Source organism: Balaenoptera physalus (assembly GCF_965194825.1).
Source record: "Balaenoptera physalus genome assembly, chromosome: 3".
Lineage (NCBI taxonomy): Eukaryota > Metazoa > Chordata > Mammalia > Artiodactyla > Balaenopteridae > Balaenoptera > Balaenoptera physalus.
This window is the reverse complement of record NC_138890.1, coordinates 151555069-151577896: the sequence shown is the minus strand read 5'-3', so window position 1 is coordinate 151577896 and position 22828 is coordinate 151555069. Positions and strand designations below refer to the sequence as shown.

The window sequence follows — 22828 nt, the reverse complement described above, 5'->3', positions numbered from 1 at the left end:
ATCAGATTTTGCAAAATAAAGAAGACCAGCAGAAACCTTACCCTCCTCTTCTATTGCATGTACTTATTCACATCCACATAAAGCCACAGTCTTCCTGCCTCACCAGTTGCAACGTGGGGCACATTTATACCCAAGAATAGAAACTGTCACCATAACTATTTCAAACAAATGTGATACATTGAACCTCATTAAGTATACTGAGTTCAAGTCATACTCAGGATTTGGGTTCAGATCCAACCGTTTGCTGGCTGTGTTACCTAGAATAAGTTATTTAATCTCTCTAGGTTTCTGTTCCCCATCTGTAAAATGAGGTGAATACTGAGCTTAGAAGGTTGTCATAAGGAATCAAAAAAGGCAACTCATAAAGCACTGACTGTAATTCCTGGCACCTAATAGGCATTTGATAAATGGAGTGACTGACTACTGATGTTCAAAAATGGGAAATTTCAAGCTTCTGAGAACTTTAGGGTCTCGTTTTTGAGTTAGAGACAACTAGATTATAAGCATACGCTTTTCAAAACCAAAAGCTCAGAAAGTAGACAATTTCATCCCATCCCCAGATTCTGGTTCCAATAGTTGAAGATAAAATACTCTTGTTTCTAATGCATTCTGTCGAAGTCAAACTGTAGATTCCTGTTCAGGACTCTGAACCTTTCTGAGTCTTCCTGCCCTGCCTGAAAACACAAAGGCTAATAATATCCGCACCCTCTACTGAAGAGAACTGTAGTAAACACACAGAGCAGCAATGAATGTGAAGCATTTTATAATCCGGAAGAGCAATATAGCACAGGCTGTTACCAATATAGCTGTGGATGAGTATCTGCCACTCCGATGTCTGAGTGCCTGGATTCAAAGCTCCACTCTGCTACAGGCCAGCAGTGTGGCAGGCATATCAATGAATCCCTCTAAACCTTCATTTACTCATGGACCTGATAAAGTAACTACTTCACAGAGTTGTTGAGAGAATCAAAAGAATACGAACAAAAGCTTTTGACACATCGCCTGGCATATAGTAAGTGTTCAATAAATCTTAGCTACTAAAATTGCTTTTAAAGATTATTGTGTATACATGGACCTTTTTCAGTTACAAAACATTCAGCTCCCTTTCAAATTTGCAATTAGAAATTCCTTATTTGTGTTGCTTTAGTTTCTGAAAATGTTAACTAATTATTACCAACTTTGATAACGACTAAAAGGTTTCAAAATATCCTTTAAATGCCTTTATCTGCATTCTTAAAATATTGTGGCTTGTGATACTTCTCAAAAAGGCTCACGGCCTTTTTGAACACGGTAATGTTCACGGAGATACGTGATTATAATGATAAAGACTTTAGTGGTCATAGAAATAGTAATAATCATTTTCCTCCAATTCTCAAATATTACAAAGAAGTACTAGTTCGTATCCCAGTTTAATACAAATTAATAAAAAGGCATTTTAAAATATTCACTGTCTCATTAAGAAAAACCGGCTTTCCCTGTGGTTGTTCTTCACGACATTATTCCAAATTAGTAATGGGAAGCAAGTTTCAATAGAAAGGCCTTTCCTTTGTCCCCCTAGTGGCCATACACAGAATAGCAACATGTAAAGAAAAGACAGAATAATGACTGGAGTAAAAAACTATTTCAACACCTTCATTTTACAGATAAATAAACCAAGGCCAAGAGACAAGGGATTGGTCAAGACTACACATTTTTTCAGTAAACTACCTGCATATGAAAATATTTTTTGATATTTTTAATATTATGATGTCTGGAAAAGTACCCCCCAAAACGGACTTAACTAAGGTTCTTTTAAAATTCTTCTTATCAATTGACACCCAGCAGCTTTTTTTCCAGTTTTCTTTTTCCTTCTAAGAGAGATAATAAGTATAGTTTCCCAGGAGCAAAGAGAGGACCTCAGCTGTGAACAAGAATTCTGCCTGCATCCACTATGAAGGATTCCTTTCTGAGGAATAAAGACTGCCGCCTGAGGGTTCAGAAGTGCACAAAGATAGCTCTCCTCAGGAAGAAAAACAGTAAGAATCAATGCATCTTTACAGATGGCCAAGGGCCCACAATGAATAAAAAACAAAGGTCAGGAAATAAGTTAAATACTGATTTTTCTCAACTTGGGGGTACCTCTAGGTAGGAAAAGAGCAGGAGTAGGCATGGGTTAGGTACATACACAGCAGAGAATAAAACTGAATTTTCTTGATTTGAGAAGTAAATTTACTTTATCAGTTTATCGATAAGGTTTCTGCTGGTCCTAAAATTTAACAAAAGCACTTAAGGTTTTGTTTGAACATAAATGCAGTGGAGACCTGAAACAGTTATCCAGGTATCTTGAGGCAAATAATAAAAAAAGATAGTAATGGAACACCCAAAGCACGTTTATCTTAAAATCAGAAATTTCATACTATGGCAGATTTTGATTTTCACACCACTCCATATAGATTCTGCAGTAAATTCTGTGCCCTTATATAGTGATTTAGAGTACAGGAAATCACTTCAAAGTTTGTGTTTGAATCTTAGCTCTGACTCATACTAACTGTGTGACTTTGAACAAATTACTTTACCTCCCATTCTTTAGCTTCCCCACCTGCAAACAAGAGTAATACTTAGCCCATGAGCCATCACATGGATTAAATGTGATAACACATGTAAAGAACAAGTAAATGACACATTGTATACAGGCAGAAAGTGTTAGCTATTGCTCTTATCAAAATATTGCATGTACCCATTTTCTATACTGCAAGCTTGAAGAGAAAACAAGGATAAACAGTAAATGAAAGTAGCTTCATATTGGAGTATAGTTGATTAACAACGTTGTGTTAGTTTCGGGTGTATAAAATGGGAAGCATGGACAGACCAGTCTTGGTCTCAAATGAGATGTGTGACTTTGGACAAAGCACTTAACCTGTATTATCCTTGTTTTCTCATCTACAAAAATAAGAGGCTGAGAATTCAAGAATCTCAAGTTTGACAAAGATGTAAAAGATCATTCAATCAGGAAGTTGGTTAAGTTCATTTATAACAAGTGTTTGTCCAGTCTGTGATTGAATGCCTTCAGGAATGGGACTCATTGCTATGCTGAAGCTGCCAGTACCTTTCATCTTGAACAGAACTAAGAGTTTGAAAATTCTTCCATATGCTGAGCTGAAATCTACCGTCTGCATGTGATCAGATCAAAGATGCCAATGGTAGTAAGTTGCACAATTATTTTATGTCATTAAGAAAGAAGAGACACTGTCAATTATACCATGACATGATCCTTCATTATCACATCAATTTTAAGAGGCATCATAATTTCAGAGATGTTAAAATGGGAAAATACGGGTATCTCAGAATTAACAAAATGCAGTACCTTCCAGTGGCTTCTCCAATAGATACTAACTGAAGCTTCTGTCACATTAAAAGCCAGTCTAATTTTCTTCCATATGACAGTTCATCAAGTATTTGAAAGTGCTCATGGCCAACTTGAACCTTCTCTTTTCCAGTCTTGTCACCTTTAGCTCATAAACATGATTGTAAGTCTATGAATCATCTCCACATTCTGTCTACTATATCAATTCTAGTTTATCTAGATTTCTACTTATTTATACATGTAAGCACCAAGCAATTTTTTCAAGCACCAGGAGCTAAAATGATAACCAAAACAGGCAAACACTCTACCTTCAGTAATTCAGTGGATATAGTCTGGTAGACGAACAAGAATACGTAAACAATGAGGTCTAGCTAAAGTACTACAGGTATTTTAGAAAGTACAGTGAAAATACAGAGAAGGGGCAAAAAAGAAAAAGGTATTTAAGTGTGGTACCTAAAGACGAACAGTAGGTTCTAAGGTGAGGTCTGGTCTATTCTAAAGAGAACACTTATGCCTACACAAAGGATAATCTTCTTGTCTTTGTTTTGCCTTCTTTTGACAAAATCTGTGAAATTTTAGTACTCTCACTATGTATATATTCCCAAAATATTTCTAAACATGTGTTATTATACTGTCTTTCCCACACCAGCCTGCCATTATTCCCATCAAGTGCTTCTATAATTGGGAGAGGGATTAGTGGGAGAAAGGAATTATTTTTCCCTCTGGATCCAAGTGTAGGATTTTCTGTTTATTCTCATCTATACCAGTTATTTAAGCGAATATGCTGACACCTTGCATATCCTCCTAATGGGCTGTTTCTTCTAAAGCAGGACATGCTCCTACTAACACAGTACAGACTGTAACACAGTACAGTCTACCAAACTTGAATGTAGATATCTGATCAGACAAGTTTAGATTCTACCACTAAGCAATGAATAAAATAGAAAAGAATTTGGCAAAAATTGAATTCCACTCTACCAACCTGGAAGTGCCCAGAGTACTAAAATGTCCTGTGTATGAGAATAACATTTTGCTGCTGCACATTTATCTCATTTGGAAATCTCCTGGCTATTGTAATCTACCTATAGTGATGAGTCAAATATAATGATCAAAAGGGAAATGTCTTAATGCATCCTGGGATCCAACCCATTTTAAATACAGTATTGGAAACTCTCCCAGGATTAGAAAACCTGGATAAGCACACAAGTTTGTGTGAATTTATTTTAGCTTGTATTGAGATGTCTATGGCTCTCACAAAAGAGGAATTCCACCGAGGTTTCCTGTCTCCTTTGTTTCAGTTCAATAATACCCAGAGTGGTTAAACCTTTTTCCCCCTTAAACACTGGTGTGTGCATGCATGTGTGTGTATGCATGTGAGCACACGTGCATACACACATAGGGCAGAGGTGGGAAATATACACTCATTCCTCAGTGAAATCTCTTCACATGTGCACACCGTGATGATTAAGTAATAAGCATTGTAACGTGTGTAATTTTTCTGGTAGCAACACATTTAAGGTAAATTTTAGACAGAAGATTTGGATGAAGCAAAACTACCCATGCCAAGATTCTTAATTAGGCACATGGTTTTAAAAGTGAACTTTTTTCTTCTAATCAAGAATAATTGTTGATGATCATGAAAATGTTTTTATCAGATAATCATTGCATAGAGATGCATATTATTGAAAAGTCAGAGAACTTGTAATTATTTATTTATATTCATCCCCATTATAAGGATAATATGGCCTCTTAATCATCTGAAGAGAGATTTAGAAGTTGAAAAATCCCTCATCAAAATTAATATCCCTAGTAATGGTCTATGAAGGAGTATTTTTTAAAAACTGAAACTTTGCAAGCTGTAAAAGGCGAGAAGTACAAGTAATTTTGACTGAAGCATATAAAATAATGAAGTAGTCTAAAAACTGATGAGATACTTCAGCTGTACCAAATTACTAAACAAAACAAGAGAATGTATGGAATGGGACACTTTTTGGAATGTATTCCCAGTTCACAAGGGCATTCCCTAGCTGCTGCCCCTCATTGGGGTCCTGGGGCACAGAGGGCGGGGGGGCGGGTAGTCGACTGGTCCAGGAGAACACCCAACCAATCAGAGCTGCTTTGCAAGAAATTAGAAATGGAGCAGAAGGAGAAACTACTCTCTCCAACAAGTAAGCTCTGGAACTGTCAGTGGTACTGCTCTGAAGGTCTGACTGAATGACAGAGGAAGCCAGTGTGAAGGGAGACAAAACAGAAGCAGGAGCACAGTGAGGACAGGAAAGTAGTACCACCGGTGGAGTACTGTGGCTTCCCAGTGTCTGCTTCCAAGTCTTTCCAGAAGCCCTGCAGAATTTCCACTCTTGAGTTTCGTGAGAAGACCCTACACGATGATGGCAAAGACCCTCTCATCTGTTTACCTCTAATTAACTTCTGTTACTTGGCACCATGTTTTGGTGTGCCAGAGGATGAACTGGAAACAGTACTTATATGACACTGGATCATCATTTAACCTTAGTAACTCTCGGTTTTTTAACCTCTGAAATGAGAATGAAATAATTCTGGATATTTATATCACTTCTGTAATTGAAAAGTAATAATGATTGTAGTAAATATTGCTAGAAATCCTCAAAAATCACCCAAAAATCTTTTTTAGTATTAAAAAGTGCTATCCTTTATGTAATTTAATGTTGCCACTTGAATTGTTCCAAAGCAAATTGATTGTTTATCCATTCTTAATAAAAAGTAGTTGTTTTAACCACCTTTGATATGTAGCTTAGAGGGGTTGGAAGAATAGTATATTGCAACCAATAGACAGTTCCTTTGTGAGATACAAACTTGTTCAACAGGGGGAACATCAAATTCACTATTATCCCACTTTTACCATAAAAATCAGTTATTCTGCATATATTTCTGCAAAAGGCAGTCTTAAAATGTGGCTTATTTTTATTGGCATATATATATACATATACACACATACACACACACACACACACACACACACACATATAGCCACAGTTTTACCAGTAATATTTCTGACTCTTCTGCTTACCAGTTTTTATTGCCTTGGACATGTTAACCTGCTTCTTTTGTCCTAATGGGGAAAAATCGGACCACTTGCTGAAAGAAGATTTCAATAAAATAGTCTGTGAAAGTACTCTGTAAGCAGTAAAGGACTATACAAACATAAGGAGCTAGTATTTCCAATTAAATGTGTAAGAATTCATAATCTGAGGAACGGAAGCGGCTTTCTTCTCGCCTATCCTTCCTCCACAAGAGTCTGAATAGCTGTATGAAGACAAAATGTTCAGCCTCTTTTTGTAAGTTGGTGGCAATTCTTCATTAAAGGAAGATCTTTTCAAGAAAGAAATTCAAAGTCTTTCCATCTTCCATGTGTGGAACATCTGTGCTAAAACCATTCCATGCACACATCTTTGAAGCAGTGACTGCCTAGAGGAAATACTTTGATTTTGGCTTTATTTAAATGCCTGAACTTCTATTGGAGAAACAAAAGATTTTCTAGTAAGAGCTCAGTTGGGAAGGAGACCAACCTCCAACCTGTTTAACCACTCAGAGGCCAAAGCAGCCTGGATTTTTTTAGTGCACCATGCCATGAAATCTCCCCACGACTTACAGCATACACTGACAGCTGGTTTGGGATGCTACTGACCCGGGGTGCAATCACTGTGGTAATTAGATTTAATTTTCCTAATCTAACAGTGCCTGGCTCCATCATGTCTATATCTTCTATGTAGAAAACCATTACTCTCACTTAATAATACTTTGACATGCTTAAGATTTTTGCAGCTTAGTTCCCTAATATTAGAAATTACTTTTTGGTCACTGTAAATATAGCTATGCAAACTGCTATGTGCATCAAATAGTTTAATTTGGAGATTATCCTACTTCAGGAACTTTCATCTTAAACTGTTAAGCAGACCTGAATATCATTATACACTCTTCTGCAAGTCTTTTGCGTTCTTGTATTAACTCATTCAGAAAGATGGAATCAGCCGTAAGTCAGTGGTGAGCCTGAAGGGTTTGGGATTTGAATGTTTCTGCAAGCCCAGGGAAGCATGGCTTCACTCTACAACATCCTGGGGTTACTCACTCCGAAAGAGTAACAGAGATCAGAGGACTATGTGAAAAACCTGTCTTCCTGGAAGGAGAGAAGGAAAGACGCGTCTGATTCTATGCCTGCTTGCGCCTGGAGAACGCCTGTTTATGTTGTGAAGAAAAGCCGTCAGTATTGTTATCTCAGGAGACCGGGTTTGTTTTATGTGTGTGCATGTTATGCGTGCTATAACACGAAGCTGACCAACTGATAGCGCGACGAGGTACTGGTGTCCCTGGGAATTGTAATTGCTCGGTCGGTTAAAAAAAAAAAAAAAAAAAAAGAATATCCAACCGTTGCTGATAATAGCACAAGGTGCATTTTGATAGTATAAAGGAGGGAACAGACGAAGTCATGCAAGTTCTGAGTATGTCTTACCCTCCAAAAAATAAAGGAAAAGAAAGGAAAGCCTGGGGCAGAGGGAGTGTTACAGGGAGCGAATTGCTCAGGACTTCAAACACAGGGAGTCATTCTGTCAAGGGGAGGGGGCGGGCGGGGGCAGGCACTGGGCCTCTCTAACAAAGTCCTCCTCTCTTTGCTCCCTCCCACTTCATTCACTTGCAAATCAGTGTGTGCCCACAAGAGCCAGCTCTCCCGAGCCCGTAACCTTCTCGTCCCGAGAGCTGCAGTTTCAGCCGCGACAGCAAGTACCGCTGAGCGGGCGACCGCAGCGTCGGCGGAGGCAGGAGCAGCCTGGGCGGGTCGCAGGGTCTCCCCGGGCGCAGGAAGGCGAGCAGAGGTGGGTTCGGTCTCAGTTGGCGATGGTGCATGCCTTTTCTTTTTTTAATTCTGTAGCGTTGATGGAAGCCAATCAGAATGAGAGCCATCTCCGCCCGTTGGGTGCCGCACGCTGGAGTTGGCAGGGATGTTCAGCCTGCGAGCCCAGGTCGGGGCGGGCGCTCGGGTCCGGCTGCGCGGGCGGCGCTGCTGCCGCTGCCCAGAACGGGCGCCGGTTCCCGGGGAGCTTCGGCGCCGCTCCTCCGCCTTCTGGTAAGACCGTGGCGGGGCTTGGTGGGGGCATATGTGACGGGGCCGCCGGGAAGAACCCACTGTCTTTCTCTCCGCCGGCAGAGGCTGCCAAGGGAGCTCCGGCATTTGCAAAGTTGGCTGGTCAATTACCAAGGGCGCTGGTGCGTGCAGGACCCGCAGAGCCGTTTGGGGCTTGATTTATTCCCACCTGCCCACATTACAAGGGTCTGTGCAGGGACTGCTTTGGCCGAGTTACATTTCTTGGTTTGTGGGCTAAAGCAGAAAATTAGGTAGCTTGAGAACTCCCGAATGCTCCCAATAAGGAAAACTTCGGCTAAAGAGATGATTTGTCTCAGAGAAGAAGCTTTAAAAAAACTGTTAGCTTGCACGCTGGGGGCAACGCCTGCCGGCTCACATAGGGCAGAAATGCTTAGGTTGCAAGGAAAGTCCAACGTTGGACTCTGAAAATGGAGCACACCGTCCAGGGAAAAGTCATATGGAAGACGGAGCTCGCTCGTGCTCTTCCAAGGCTGGCCAGGCACAAATCTGGGGGATAACGCCTTCCCCGGACTGGTTGGAGAACAAACCAAGTGCGCCTCGCTTTAGGTGTCCGATGCAGGAAAATTGGAGCCCCCAATGCGTTAATTACGGAATTTAATAAGAGGGAACGTTGCTATGTTGTGTATTGCAGAGCTGGGATTACTTCTGTAGTTATTCTTAGGCCCACAGTTATCGGAAATCTCGAGATGGGAGATGCTGGAAAGGTCAGCGTCGTACTCAGAAGTGTTGTCACTGCTGCAATAAAATCTGTATTTTATGGGAAGTTATATGCAGGTCCTTGTTAGTGCAAGGGCTGTTCACCTGAGTGAACTACAGAGAACATCCAAGTACCAAGAAGTTTAATCATCTGGAATAGCTACACATTTCTCTCTCCCTCATTTTTTTTTTTGTAAAGACATTTTAATTATGATATTCACACTATGGAGGTGTATTATCCCGTGTCTCAGCCAATATTCATTTTCACTTACTGAAGCACATAATGTGGGAAAGAAGAGGTTTTTTCCTGCAAAAAATGTTGCTGGAGTGGCTGATATGTACATGTCTGACTGCTTTGGAGGGGTGCACATGCAAAATATGGGCTTTCTGAGTGGTTATAATCCAGGGGGTGCAAAATCCTCCCTGTGTGGGAAAAGGAACACAGGGATATACCTTGTTAATGCACAACTCTTCTAAGAATGAAGAACAAATAAGCTTATACAAACGGTTACCAAGGATTGCTTATTTCCTTTCTTTTCTTGCTGATGCCTGTCCCTGAAAAGGAAAACCTTTGGTATTTTACTTTAGAAGAAAAAAATCTCTTCCAGTTTGGCTTGAGCATCATCCTTTGTGTATCAGCACTTGCACGGCTCTGTGCTGGCTGTTTTTTTAGAGAGCCATAAAACAAGTGGTGTGAAGAAAGGGATATGATCAAGTAGGAGGAGGGCAAAGTTTATGCCAGAGGCCAGATTTTCAATGCAGAGCTCAGAAACTTAAAAGAAATCTAACAATTTACTGGAAAATGCAATCACACAGGATTGTATCTCACCCCCTTTTGCTCTTTGGTGTGCTCTAATTAAAAAGGTATTGGGGGGAAATAAAAGGCAGATCTTTTTCTACCTGTTTTGATGGTTCATGACATACTTTAGAAGCAGAGGAAGTAACCCATGTCTTCAGAAAAACATGAGAAGCAGCAATACATTTCTGAAGGAAAACAGCAATGGTTAGTTCTTCTGTACTTGTCTACAATTATCTTTTGCTACCATTATAAGTGACAGACTGGTGTCTCTATAGGGACTTTTAGCCCTTTACTATCTGGCTTTTACATCCATTTATTGCAATTACATTTCTTAATGCTAACTCTGCAAAGGTAATATATAGAAACATAATCATTTTCTACCAAGTTGCCTACTATCAGAAAATGTGTATAATACCTCCTCCACCCACCACTTCCATCAGCTTTGCAAGTAAAAACTTAATCTGAGGCACTCTTCCTTTTTAAGCAAAAATCTATCTTGCAAAATATTGCTCTGAGATACTTCAAACGGCTAATATCTCTAGAAAGCACAACTACAGTACCAGGACATCAAATGACACTTCCTTTTTACAAATGTATCAGTAACTTGGAACAACAGGTTCTGAATATCTAACTAGAGCTAATTGAGTGATTGTGCTACATAAGGATAAAAAAAAGAGATAAAATATGACAAATAACCTGAATGAAACCATGTTTCTCCCTAAGGAAGTAAAATGTGCAGTCCCCCCTTCTGGCCCTTACTCGTTTTGCAGTCGTGAATGCCAACTTACAGAGGCTAAATCTTTTGAACTAAGTAAACTTTTTTTAGTTGGAAGGGACCTCTAGTGGGTTACACCATGCATTTCTCCCTGCAGTTCAGTTGCATCATGGCTTTTGTTATTTAAAATAATACACACATAACAGCTTTCCCTTCTCTATCAATATAAGATGTTCCTTATTTTTAACTTTGCCAAGACTGTACTTCTTTCACTCAAATTTACCCAATAATAATAATGGCTCAAAAAGCTCCACATGAAGAACCCCCACCATGGGGGTTCATATTGCATATATGAAGCAATATTTGCAGAAAAAAATTAATTAACCTTTCAGAGATCCATGAACATACACAAGTTATACTGAACTAGAGGCTTCTATTTTAAAGAAGTCCCCATTCAAATAAGCATATATTAAAAGTCCAAAAGATGCTTAGATGCATGTGTCACTCTTATTCCAGGAAGGGTTCTTTATTTCTCTCTTTGATGTATCACAACACATTTTAGGTAACCTAGTCCTTAAAAAAACTCTGCCTGGAACTCATAGTAAGATAAGTTCTACAGTGGTGAATCAGCCTTTTCTGCTGACAGTCTGCAGGTTTCAACTTCCAATTTAAAAATCTGTTCTAAAGTTTGAAATGTGTTCCAAATGAGATAACATCCGGCAGAAGCCAGTTGCTTCTGCTGCTAGCTTAGTCACAGCAGCCCATTCTTTGGGGTCGATCAGAATTAGGGTCTCACTTATAAAAATAACGAGCAGTAACTCAGTCTGAATTGCATTTTTTAATAGTGTTTCAGCCTAGCTAGCGTCTACTGAGCTTACCTTATTTGCTTCACAAAAAGGTGAAAACGTAGATAATCAAACCTTCCTGGTTTAAATTTTTTTCTGAATAATGATTCTAAATACAAAGACTCAAGAACATCATGCTAATAGTGAAGTTGCTGAAAGAAGAAAATTAAAATTCACCTACACACAGAGCACCCAGTTGTGACACTGTTTAGAGAAGAAATAAAGAAATGTAGGGTTTGGGTTGTTTTTTTTTTTCTCTTCATTCTTTTCTTTTTTTCTCTCCATTAGGATTTTTTGTTTTATTTTGAACACAGATGAGACTTTGAGAGAGTTTCCTAGATCTAAACAATATTTTTGTTTGAGCTATCCTCTTATGAAGATTAAACCGGCCTACATTTTTTAAAGTTCCTATTCCTAAGGAATGCTCCCCTTTTCAAAGCAATCAGATGAGAAACCTCAAGGTTTTCCCTAATTAAGGTATACAGCCAAAAGTAGATAGTCTTTATAACCCCATCACTCACAAAGTAGAGAGAGAAGGTAAGAGGGGGAAAGTATAAATAATCCTTCAAAAAGGTGGTACACCTTCATTTACTACAGATGTAAATGGAGTAAAGCTCTTTAAGCCAAAATGATTGGGTCAGAGGGGACCAGATACAGTCTGTATTCTAACTGTTCAAGACTGAACTATCCAGGAAATTTTTAACTCTTCCAACAAAGAAAACTAACTGAAGAATGAATGCTGTGAGCACACATGCAGTGGACGCATATGCAGAGGGTTCTGTGTCCCCCATTCTCACAGATTATTAGAGATTATTTTACCTTGTTTCATCTGTTTAATATCATTACACTAAAACTGCTGGGTGCTCATTTCCTCTATTAATCAGATCACCTTGCTGAGATTTATTAGAGGAAGAGTTTAATTAAAGCCAGAATGTTACTATTAAATTTGATGTGCAGTATAAATGGGCAACATGGGTCCCAAGCTTTTCCTACCATATTCAGTGCTATCTTGTGGAAGAGAACAACTCAGGTAGAAGATGAGGAACATAAAGCTAGCCACACCACAGGGTATAATTTATCTTCATATTTCATCACTTGAAAAAGCACTGTGTTTTTCTCCTTCTATAATTCCCTAATTTGGTAGATCTGCCCAAAAGATGTTCAGGAGACCTAATAAATGATAGGAATGGAAAACAGCAAGAAAAAATTAAATTGAGGACGTGTCCCAGTTGAGTAAAATGAAAGGAGATGAGGAGGTGAATTTTTACATAACAGGAAAACATATGAATAGAAATAGAATTAAAATTGCCATTTTTATACAGGGTGCATTTTCCACTTTATAAATATTGCTACTATTAAATACAACTTTATAAACATGATTACATCATTAACATGTTTATAAATACTATGCTTCTCTACCATGGAATGCAAATTTGAAAGTTATCCTTTAAAAAATCACCATCTAAAGGAAATGATCCTGCATGGATCATAAAATAAGCAGAGGAGTACATTTTTAAAAAGTGGTCTGAAATCCCAGCAGAATCAAAGAAAGGTTTTCTTAGTGCTTTGAAGAATATCGACTCCTTTCCTTCTATTATCTTTATTGTCCTGTGAGCTAAATAGATATACTGTGTGTCCTTCTGACACCTGCAACCCAAAGTATCCAGAAGTGATAAAGACCAAATATAAGTCATTCATTTGGATTCTGTATGTGGTATAGCGTGAAGAAAGACTGAACTAGAAGAACAGCACACCCCTACCCCATACATGACTGATAACAAATATGGCAAATATATTTTAAAATGTGTATGTGAATATATATATATATATATATATATATATATATATATATATTCAGCCAAGATTAAAAAAATACCAGTAAGCTCAGAATTTTTATACATCCAAATAATGACGATGATAATTATAAAGTAAATGATAATAAACCTTTACTGAGCTTTTCTACATGTCACACACTGTTCTAAGTATTTTACATGCATTCTGTATGTTAATAATTATACAGTAAGTCAATAGGAAAATGTTATACTTGTATCCTTTTAAGCCCTTTTTTGGTTTGAATTTCTAGGAAATTTGTTTGAGCCAAGCACTTAATGAATGTGCTGTTAACAAACACTTGTGGTATCTTAGAAGTAAAAGTGTGACTCTCTGAGAAATACAAAGCAGCAGAGAGCATGGGAATGATTTGATTATTCTGAGCAGAGCAAAGCAGATTTTTAAGGCTGAGGAAAATGTCTGTAGGTTATTCAATTTTTAAAAACCACTTGGAAGTATGGATTAGAGTTTATAATTGTAGTAAAAAGGATTGTGTGGGCCATTTTTCTGAGCATAATAATGGTATTTTTTATAAGAGAATAAATTATCTTCTCTTGCCTTCAGAGAGGGCCTCAGGTTGGAGGGGATACTTCAGGAAGGTAGCTAAACATGACAACTATTTATTTCATTGACAGGGAGCTTCGCAACCTCACTGCACCCCCTGAGGGCCTCAGTCCTTTCTTAGTGCATTGACAAACTCACTATATGCATAGCTCTGGGGACTGTAGGTAGAGTTGAATAAGACTGTATTTATTTCCTTCCTTTTCTGGTGGGTAAAAATAGTTATTTTCTTCTTTTATGACCACAGTTTTGTTATTTCATTCCCATCACAGTTCAGTGTTTGTTCTGAATCATGTCTTTACCAGGTAAAATTTTACAAGAAAAGGGATGAGGTGGGGAAGCAGGAAGGAGAAAGGAAGAAAGACATCCTCTTAACAATACAATAATATTATATGTGGTTGACAGTGATAAGCCATTTTCATTAAACTCTATTCTTTCTATTACCACCATTCAAAAAGTCATGTAGTTAATCCAGCCTTCATGGACAGTTTGACAATTAGAAATATACTCAGAGAATGTGAGACACAGAAAGGAGCTTAGAGATGACTTTACCCAACGCCCCTCATTTACATTTGAGATACCTGATGACCAGAGAGATGAAGTGACTTGTCCATGGATAAACTAAATTCATTTTGTTCTTTATCTCTATCTATGTCTTCTGTAACTTGACTTCTAGTTGTGCAGTATTATGACTTTTTATCATCTCCACTCAATTCTGGCATTAAAAATTGAAAGAGGAAATTTAAATCTATAATATTGTTATTTACAAATATACTGTGAAGGAGCAGGCATGGAAACTTATGGAGAAAAGAAGGATTTAGATATCCTTAGGAATTTTATGTGTTCATACCTTTTGTAAAGCTCCTATTGCAAAGAAGAACTAAAATTTTCCTTCAAAATTTTGACCACTACTTGGGGCACATGATAAAAATGTAGGTTTTTGTTTTATTTGTAATGGCTTGATGGTAATTTTGAGTGAACTTTATCTAAATCAGTAATTCCTCAGGCTATCCAAAGTCAAGCGTGCATCTTTGCCCAAAAAAGAAAAAGTTTATTGGTCAGTGATCAGATATGAAACATGATGACAACCTATTTATTATGTTTTTCATAACTCTCAATTTATTCAATTTAAGGACTCAGTGACCTTCCCACTTCTTTGGAGTTACAATGGCAGTTTTTTCACGAAAGTGTATCGATAAATTATATTGTTTTTTTCCCTTGACAAAATTAAAATCTGCAAGCAACCCAATGTCAACCCTCCCCCCTTTAAAAAAATAACTGTTAATGTTCCGTGAAATCCAAAAGTCTGAGGACCACTGGGTTAGATAATGAATAACATAATGTTGTAAAATGATTGACTTAGTCTTTTACTTGTTTGGATGAGTAAAAACTAAAGGGGAATTACAATGATAAGCCAAATAGATGGCCCAAAATATAAAGTCGTTCAAACAAAAGTTATCTTTTGATCCCTTAATTAAGCTTTATAGAGATTAATAATAACATTTGGAATACTAATACAACCTTTGACTATATTAATAGGTCCTCCAAAATTGTGCTTTGCCAAGATGATGGCCAGAATGTGTCATCAGCAATGAATTCGTCTACTTGATTACATAGTGGATTATTCAGTAGAAAACAAGAACTTTTAAATTTATATCTAATTTTTTTAAAAACCCAGCTCAATTTAACTGTACACATTATTAAAGGGGTATCTTTTTTTCCTAAAAGTGAACTACATATAACTGTGAACTAACACAAATTTTCTAAGGTGTCAATTTGTATTTTAAGGTATGTGTTGTTACATCAAAAAGCAATTGCCTTCTAGCTTATAGTACAGATTTCAGTCATGAAAATGAGCTTATCATATTTTGAGCTGCAAAGCTTAAACCGCCTTTGCAGGATTAAAAAAAGAGAGTTTTATTAATCTACTATCATCCATTTTATAAAATGTTTGGCACTGCTCAATTTCACATTCAACTAAAATATTCTAATCTCTTCTTAGCAACAGGTTCTGATCTAACACTGATCAAAACCGTGTGGTCAGACTAAGTAATCACCAATGTAAAATGATAAAATTCACCAAGACTGGTATATGACTGCTGATCCTAATTTGAATCAAGTAGAGCTACTATATCTTCCAGCAATTATTCGCTAGTAAATTACTTGTACAAAAGTATCTAGTTGGGATTTTGTCAGTGTTTCATAAAGAATTAAATTCTATGAGGAAGGCCTTGTGATAAAGATCAGTGCCACAGTTTTACTCTCTTTCTGACTCATATTCCTTTTTATCAAAAGAGAGGTGTTTGGGGCAGGTCGTAATTAAGACAGCAGAATGAAGGGGTCATTTACTGGTAACTGTCGTCAAGAGGAGGTGGTCCCAAACCTCCAGATCCAGAAAGTACCAGCTCTGCAATAATTTTTGCATTCAAGGAACATGTATTTACCTGCAGGTAAACTGCCTTTGAAATAAGTGCAGGCATGCCAAATACAGGTCCCATATTTTAAAATTTTGTGTCACGATACTTCCCTTTCTTCCTCAATGTGCTTTTAAATTCTCAGATGCCACATTCCAAAATATCTTTACAAATAGCACCATAGTTTATGTTTTAACTTTCCCCCCTTGAATTTAAACATGTGTGTACTTTGTGTTCTAAAACGACAATGCAATTAAGTTTAAGAGATGACCCAATAGAGGGAAGGACACTGCTAGATATCTAGTAATCGTGTGAATAACCACTTTTTCACCAAATAGAATGCTAAATAGGACAGTTACTTTACTTAAAATATGAAGTTGAAAGCTACATAAGAGTAAAATGCTCTCAAGCGACTGAGTTTAATGTGATGTAATGAAAGATTTTTATATAGTGGACAGAGAGGGGAGAAATTATTGAAACCCTATGCTGGGTTAATTGTGCACCAAACAACAAGAAGTTCGCTTTGCACCCTGGATGTTCTGAACATTAATAGAGCATATGTCTGCCTCCCAATTTGTCACTAAATTAAGATAGATTTTTTAATTGCTTATTTTTTCTTCTTTCTCCATATGATAATCATGGCTGTTTAGAGAAACCAATCACGAAAACAAGAGCCAAACCTGCCCTGCTTTGTAATTAAGAAATGGGCAATAATATCCATGATGTTATCAAGAAAGACTTTAAAGCAAGTGAAATTTGGGCTCAACAATCCAAAGAAGCAGCCACAAGGCTCCGACTCCTCAGAAGATACTGCACTTGTCAAATACTTTCCAATTTAGTTTTCACCTGATTGACAAGTGCTCCTAAAAGTGCCAAGTGCCAAGACTTCAGGAAATTTTCTTGATTCCCTGTACAGCGAGAGCCCACATGATACAAATATAAGATGCCTTGTGGAATGAATAAATACAGGTTGGGAAGAAAGGAGAAAATGGTTTTAAAATATCACTTCTTCCATCTCAAGATCACAGTTTTAAGATGAAGGCATCACTAGCAAATGTAAGCATATAGTGAAGGCTCAATAAATGCTTACTGTGAAATTCTTCTCATACAAGCTGCAAAAGATTCTCTTAAATAAATATTTCTCCAATTTATTTCCTTTTCAAGTTTATTCACACCAGTGAAAAAATATAACTTTTCTATCCTGTGCTATAGTTTTTAATAATTCTGACTCCTTTAAAAGGAGTCAGTTTGAAAGGAAACCCTATCAATGGTGTCCTGAGAGCTAGAGGGACTAGGCATGTAAACAGAGCTACTCAGCTTTCAAAATTGGCCACCAGACCTCTTCTTCCTCCAGGCAGATTTTTATTAAACTTGGTATTAAACAATGTTGCCTTGAGCCTGATTAACAATTTATGCCTTCCTAAACAGTTTAACAGAAGTCTGCCGTTTTGATTTTTTAATTCTTAATTTGTGTCTGGAAACAGGATGTTACCTCTGAGTTTACACTTTGAATTTACGTATTTTATTTTTCAGAATTCAAACCTAAACTAAACATTGTTCTTTCTGAATTTTTTTTCTTTTACAGTTTTAGTATCCATGTGTGCTACTGTATATTTTCTATGATAAATAAAGCAGTTGCTTTTTTTGCTAAGTGACTTTTTTTTTTTACCTCTCATTCAAATAATCCTAAATGTTCTTTTTAAAATATTTTGAATCTATTACTTGAGAAAAAATAAGAAAGATTATTGGGAAAAATGAGTAGAATAATAATAAAAGCTAACACTTGGCACTTACAATATTGCAGGCTCTATTCTAAATGGTTACGTGAATTTAATGTTCACAACAATGTTCTGAAGTAAATACTGTCAATCTTCCAATTTTAAAGACAAAACTGGGAGACAGAGCACTTAGGCAACTTGCCCAGTGTCATACACCTAGTACTTGTCAGAGCTAAAATTAAATCCTGGCAGTCTTGATAGCCCAGACTTTTAAATATTAAATTCTAGTGCCTCTTATGCTTAATATATATGTATGTATATATACCCAAATAGATGGTAGATAGATGGATAGATTCAAATGTTTATATCTCAAATCCAAAAATAATGTCAAAGGTGTAGAGATTTATATATATATATATATATACACACACACACACACACACACACACACATATATATATATCCACGTACATATATATGCAATATATATAACGTGTACATTTTTCTCAGGACTCAAAAAATATAATTAACATCTTTCCCTTTCATGCCTCAATGAATTCATCAGTATATTCCCACAACAAGTTAGATCAATTAATTATAGCCCAAAGCAGCAGATATCAGCCTCACAAAAGCCTTTTAGCTTTAGGCCAGGCTTTTCACTTTAATTTGAGTCAGTCTTACAATCACTTACTGTTGGTCCCAGGGGAAACCTGGCAAGAGTTTTTGGAAGGTTCAGACTCAGCATTCATTAATTTATTCATTCTATAATATTTATTGAGACTCTCCTGTGCCCAGTCCTGGAGAGACACTGGGTGATAAGACAACATACACTAGCACTTTGAGGGAAACAGATTCTTTCCTCATATTCTATACAAGATAAATCCCATAAGAACTAAAGATTAAGAGTGCAAAATAAAACTGTAACTTTACTGACAATTAGGTAAATATATATTTACAATCTTGGGATAGTAATGGACTTCCTAAGCATGAAGCCAGAACTTGAAAACAAAGTGAAGGAAGACAGCAAAGTGAAGGAAAGCTTGCTCTAGTAATAAAAGGCCAATCAATAGTGCCAGCTTTGTATAAAATGAATAGGACATTCAGAGTTGATTATATTTGTCTTCTCCCCATACCTGCATCTTACATGAACATGGAAATTAGCCTTTAGTTTCAGTATATTATGATTTATAGGGTCTCTATTCATTTTAAGATTTGGTTTTTGACCTCCTGCCCCAGTTTAGAAAGAACCACCACATCCCTCTTCACTACCAAAAGCTTAGTACAGTTTTATTTTTAATAGAATGCCTCAGAATACTTTCATGTTGTTTCTTTCACTAATCCCTACAATTCCCCCAATGAGTTTGTGGTACAATATAAAGTAGAAATACTTTTCAGCAAGAAATCATTTTACACAAGAAATTTAAGATTTAGGTGATGGCATTTCAGTTTAATTCAATAACCATTTAATTAACACTTAAGTACAAGACATTGCGTTGGGTGCCATAGATAACACCATGACATCCAGTTGGTTACAGTATGTATTTAATACAGGCATACCTCAGATATTGTAGGTTTGGTTCCAGACAACTGCAATAAAGCAAGCCACATGAATTTTCTGGTTTCCCAGTTCACATAAAAAGTATGCTTTCACTATACTGTACTCTATTAAGTGTGAGATAGTATTATGTCTTTAAAAATGTACATATCTTAATTTTAAAATACTTTATTGCTAAAAAATGCTAACCATCACCCGAGCCTTCAATAAGTCGTAATCTTTTTGCTGGCGAAGGGTTTGAAATATTGCGAGAATTACCAAAATGTGACAAAGAGACACAAAGTGAGCAAATGCTGTTGGAAAAATGGCACCAACAGACTTGCCCAATGCACGGTTGCCACAAACCTTCAATTTGCCAAAAACAGTAACTGGGAAGTATAATAAAGCGAGGTGCAATAAAAGGAAGTATGCTTGTATTAAATAATACTGCTAGAAACTGCCATTTTAGAAACTTATTCAATGAATAGATAGATATTCTGTCAGGATTCAATCTTTCAGTCATGAAATAGATTAAGGTCTACCATTGCTAAACCTAGACTTTAATGTGTTGACACCCAAGCTCAGTACCAGTATTAATATTCAGCTGGTGTACACCGGAACAGCTGTCCAGGTTGCTTACCTCCAGTGTCCCCCCTCATCTTCACTGACTGAATGGCACTGGATCTTCAAGGAAAAGGGCAAGAATCTGTTTGTCTAGGAAACTTTCCCTGACTTCCACTCACCTGTCCTGGACTCAGCTTAGACTTTTCACTGCATGATCTTATAATAGCCTTTACTTAGCCTCAGTACAACTGTGAACATGTTGTTTCAAAAGCATCTACAAGATTGTTCAGGTCTCACCTATCACACTGTAAGTACCTAGAGAACAAGGCCTCTGGGTCTTACATTTATCACTAAGGCCTAACACTGTTTTTGACAAATGATGTTTGTTGCAAGAAGAAATGGAGAGTATTCATTATAAAATTCTGGACTACCTTTATATGCTTTTACATTATTCATGTTGAATGTTAGTTTTTGTTTCTTGTAACCTGATTTCCTTTGAACATATTGCAGGAATACACTTAACAAGCAAGAAAGGTCAGTGCCAGCCTCCTAGACAGCCCAGAACAAAGGGGTATACCCAACAGAAGGGTGATGGCCCCAGGATGACCTTGGTGCCTGCGGCCAAATGTCCGAAATAGGGTTACAGACCACATCACTGATGGGTCTCCTAATACAATACTTGAATTTTTTATTTGGGATGTTTTCTTATCTAAAAATTGCAATTTCTTTGGTCACTCCACCCCAAGGCATAGAATTGTTTAGAGCTTTTATTAATGTGTTCAGGTTGAAAACTAGAGCTGTGTATATTTTCTCTCTTTGGTGTGTAGGCTAGCATGATAAACCTTGGTTATCTTTTGGTTTATTATCCACCCATAATAGTACATCAAATGGAATCTACAAAACAATCTTATGTACATGTTTTATGAGCAAAATCATTTTTCCCCTAAATTCCTACCCTAGACATGTTTCTTGAGGTTCTATAGGAAGTCTAATACCAGATTCTACATACCTTGTTATAACCTTGAACAGGACTGCACAAAATAGACTGAATTAAATTCAACTGATTATGTAGTCCTGTTTCATTCCTTAAGTGGCAGTCAATGCATGGAATGGGATCTTTATGAATATTATTTGGCAATGAAATATGCAGTTCAGCCCAGCTCTCTCTGAGCATGCGAAGTGTTTTGTAAGGTTTGAGATGAAGTGGGAGAGGTTTGGATGATGTTCTTTATACTTCCTCTATTTAGTGTGATACCCATCAGCCTGAAGTCAAAGGTACATGGAGAATTTTAAACTTACTAATCAATAGAAGTTAGTTTGTTTTACGTAAGTGGATTTCCTAGAGTAGAATAGGTACCATGGTACATTCTGGACAATTTGTCTCTTATATCTCACCACTATGGGAAATTGTAACTTCCAAGGAAAGGGAGTAGAACTATGGGTTCAGAAAAGTTAGGAAAGTGAGTCCCAACACTGCTTCTCTGCCTCTACACCATTCCTTTGGTTAACACTTTCAATCAGTAACATCTTGCGTTAACACAAGTAACCTAAACATTGTAGGTGCAGCCTCTCCCACACTTCACATCCCCAACTTTAGAATGATAAGTAGAGAATCAAAGGATTTTCCGGAGTGATTAAGCTGTTCCGGGTAAAGGGGAAGCCAGTAAGTACGCCTACTAACAGAGGAAAGGCAATCAAAAGTAAGCTATAGTAATTGATGTTCAGCATCCTAAAAATCTGATTACTTCTTACTCTTTCTCACCAAGTATTTTCAGCTTGTGTATTAGGATGCTTTGGGCTATGGGTGAGAAAAAAATCCCATTTCAAATTGGAAAGAAATAAATACAATTATATTTTACAAAAGAGACAGTCCATAGAAACACAGATTCCAAGTGATCCATAGATGACTGGAATGATCAAAAACTCTAGATCTTTCTGTTTATCCCTCCTGCCATCTTCAGCATCAATGACATTCAACCAATGATTTCCCTCAAACTTTAAGATGATTGCCAGTGGCTACTGGGACTACATCCTTCCTTATTTTTGTCTAGCAGAAGAGAGAGAAAAACCTCTCTCACAATCAAGGATTAAGGGTAGTATCCTTCAGTCAGACTGAGCCAGTTCAGGACATATGACCACTCAATATATTATTAATTGCTGGGAAATCCCATGTGCTAATTGGCTTTTTAGACTAAAGATCTATTCTTGGGATCAGCTTCCCTTGATTTGTGTGTATGTGTGAGTGTGAGTGTGTGTGTGTGTGTGTGTTTGGGGGAGGAAAGATACCTAGACAAAACTGTGATTCTATCAGGAAGAAAGAAGATGAGAAATGGACGTTGGGTAGTTAACAAACCCTGTCTACTACAATTTAGCCCGAGAATCAGTATTACTCTAAGTGAAAATCTAAGTGTTACATAGGTGAGGGATTCAATGGAATTCAGTTTCATAAACCATAGCTTTAGAGGTAATAGATAATAAGACCAAACCCCCCCTATTCCATCAAGTGAGGAGTACCTGCAAAATGGCAACTAGAATGATACTAAACCATTTTAATGACCTCTGTTCCTATCTTTTATTTTACTCTGTGCATGAAGTGGGTTTTTGGTGTATTTGTTTGGGGAATTTACTGACTAGAAATACATCACTGTCCAAAAAGAAAACATTTTTTTCAT

At 37.2% G+C, this 22828-nt stretch overlaps 1 protein-coding gene across 2 annotated transcripts in view; it reads left to right on the top strand.

Moving 5' to 3' along the window:
• The first annotated feature begins 7993 nt into the window (after positions 1 to 7993).
• Positions 7994 to 22828, top strand: part of CDH6 (cadherin 6) — a 130953-nt gene continuing 116118 nt past the window's right edge. The window contains exon 1 of one of the 2 annotated variants that reach the window (XM_082453742.1): positions 7994 to 8190. The gene's annotated coding sequence lies outside the window, so the exon portion shown is untranslated. The other variant, XM_082453743.1, reaches the window with a different exon arrangement.